Below are 2,500 nucleotides of genomic sequence, written 5' to 3' on the forward strand. Positions count from 1 at the left end.
GAGCCATGGCAGTCCCCACCCAGAAGGCATGTCCAAACCGTTATACATCAGCTCGCCGCCAACGCATCATTACAAAGGAGGGGGAATTTCCAACACTGCCTCTTGGGCCATGGGCTTAAAAGCAGCCAACCATTGGCGACGGGCATCGAACCAGATACGTTCACGCACAAACTATTTTTGGGGGGGAATTGGGGACTCTGTGTTTTTTGTTTTCGGCGCTCCAAAAAAAAAGGGCTCGTCCGGGATTTGAACACGGGACCTCTCGCACCCTAAGCGAGAATCATACCCCTAGACCAACGAGCCACCGCATGCAGAGAACAGTGAGGGGGAGGGGGGTGGTCTGCTTACCTCACTTGGCGCCATGCCCCAGTCGCTCCACGGCCTGACCCCTGCATGTCACGTGGCCTGCCCCTGGCGCAAGCGCAGAAGACTGAGCTACCTCTCAAGCAGAGAAACAAGAAGAAGAGCGGCAGCCTTCGCTGGCCAAAGGCCATCTGCTGCCGCTCGATCGGGCTCGATCAGGCGAGATATATGTGGCCGACCGGCCTAGAGCGCAAACCTGTGCTGCTCAGGGTGGGCAGCTTCCCAGCAGGAGGATGTGTCTTGAAAGCCGACAGAGGCAAGAAGGCGCACTCCCTCAGCCCGCTCCAACCTCTGGATTCCTGCGAATTTCAGAAGAGAACTCTGGGGCAGCATGGCTTCTGTCATCTCCCAACAGCCTCTCTGTTCTTGCTATGTAAATACCTTTACATCCCCCGAACTGAGCATGTCTGTTTTTTTATTTTTATTTTGCTGAGGTGTGGTGCCTTCAACGACCGACAGGTGGCAGGAGAGCACTTTCTCCAACTGTGAAGGGGACTTTTTTCACTTCCTGAGTAGACTGGGCTCAGTGACATATGCCACCAAGCCAGCCACTAGAAAATGCAGGTTTTGCAGCCGTGGGCCAGTGGGGGTTTAAGGGCAGGTGTGCCTCCGGCGTCTCTGGCAGACAGCTCCAGTTGCAAGGCAGCAGAAGAGAACAGGGAGGCTTGCCGGGCGCTGCATTCGGGGGCCCCCACGAGGTTTTCCGCAAGCCTTACACTCTGAAATGTGCTCAAAAAAATGAGCCCGGCTTGTCAGGAGTGGGATTTGAACCCACGCCTCCAATCGGAGACCAGAACACCCAGATGCAGAGAAGAGCTGCGCCTCTTGAGTCTGGCGCCTTAGACCACTCGGCCACCCTGACAGCTATGGGCAGGATTGGGAAAGATTCTTCAGTACCCAATGTCGCCAGGTGCCAGCGCCGGTTTTCATGCCCCGATCTCTGCATCAAAAATACCCAAACACTCACTTAAGGACCCAGGGATGGCAGGAAACGCCCACTGATGGAGCCAGTGGACAGTTTGCAGGGTGCAAATAAGGTCTGGCCTCAGATCACTCATGGCATAGTGCCGGCCTGTCCATACCTGTCGAAACCTGCATGCGGTCAAATGTGTCCGATTGACATTGTGGAAATAAAAAGAAACAAGCACCATGTTTCTGCCCGGTCTCGAACCGGGGACCTTTCGTGTGTTAGGCGAATGTGATAACCACTACACTACAGAAACAGCTTTGGTAGGCTGCGCTCTAGTGTGCTGGGACAGCTTTCAGCTGAAAGGCTTTGTGGCACTGATGTCTCATGGGGCCCGCTGGTACCTGCCAGGTGGCACACACCAACGTGAAAGTTTGGCGCAAGCCTGCGCCGGACCTACATGGCAGCACTCACAGCACCTCACACACAGGCTGCAGACACATACAAAAGACCAAGCTGGATGCAACAGTGGCGCGAGCCATGGCAGTCCCCACCCAGAAGGCATGTCCAAACCTTTATACATCAGCTCGCCGCCAGCGCATCATTACAAAGGAGGGGGAATTTCCAACACTGCCTCTTGGGCCATGGGCTTAAAAGCAGCCAACAATTGGCGACGGGCATCGAACCAGATACGGTCACGCACAAACTATTTTTGGGGGGGAATTGGGGACTCTGTGTTTTTTGTTTTCGGTGCTCCAAAAAAAAAGGGCTCGTCCGGGATTTGAACCCGGGACCTCTCGCACCCTAAGCGAGAATCATACCCCTAGACCAACGAGCCACCGCATGCAGAGAACAGTGAGGGGGAGGGGGGTGGTCTGCTTACCTCACTTGGCGCCATGCCCCAGTCGCTCCACGGCCTGACCCCTGCGTGTCACGTGGCCTGCCCCTGGCGCAAGCGCAGAGGACTGAGCTGCCTCTCAAGCAGAGAAACAAGAAGAAGAGCGGCAGCCTTCGCTGGCCAAAGGCCATCTGCTGCCGCTCGATCGGGCTCGATCAGGCGAGATATATGTGGCCGACCGGCCTAGAGCGCAAACCTGTACTGCTCAGGGTGGGCAGCTTCCCAGCAGGAGGATGTGTCTTGAAAGCCGACAGAGGCAAGAAGGCGCACTCCCTCAGCCCGCTCCAACCTCTGGATTCCTGCGAATTTCAGAAGAGAACTCTGGGGCAGCA

The 2,500-nt window shown here is 56.0% G+C and overlaps 3 non-coding genes across 3 annotated transcripts; all 3 read right to left on the reverse strand.

The window, feature by feature from the left end:
* Positions 1-1,113: 1,113 nt before the first annotated feature.
* TRNAL-CAA (transfer RNA leucine (anticodon CAA)) lies at positions 1,114-1,225 on the reverse strand. The gene is made up of 2 exons: positions 1,188-1,225; positions 1,114-1,159 (listed from the first exon to the last, which is right to left on the reverse strand). It is a non-coding gene; the product is annotated as a tRNA-Leu (tRNA).
* A 288-nt stretch (positions 1,226-1,513) lies between these two features.
* TRNAV-AAC (transfer RNA valine (anticodon AAC)) lies at positions 1,514-1,586 on the reverse strand. Its single transcript has one exon. It is a non-coding gene; the product is annotated as a tRNA-Val (tRNA).
* A 450-nt stretch (positions 1,587-2,036) lies between these two features.
* On the reverse strand, positions 2,037-2,108 carry TRNAP-AGG (transfer RNA proline (anticodon AGG)). The gene has a single exon. It is a non-coding gene; the product is annotated as a tRNA-Pro (tRNA).
* Positions 2,109-2,500: the final 392 nt, after the last annotated feature.

The sequence above is a fragment of the Ambystoma mexicanum genome, chromosome 2q (genome assembly GCF_040938575.1).
Source record: "Ambystoma mexicanum isolate Mex_15411 chromosome 2q, UKY_AmexF1_1, whole genome shotgun sequence".
Lineage (NCBI taxonomy): Eukaryota > Metazoa > Chordata > Amphibia > Caudata > Ambystomatidae > Ambystoma > Ambystoma mexicanum.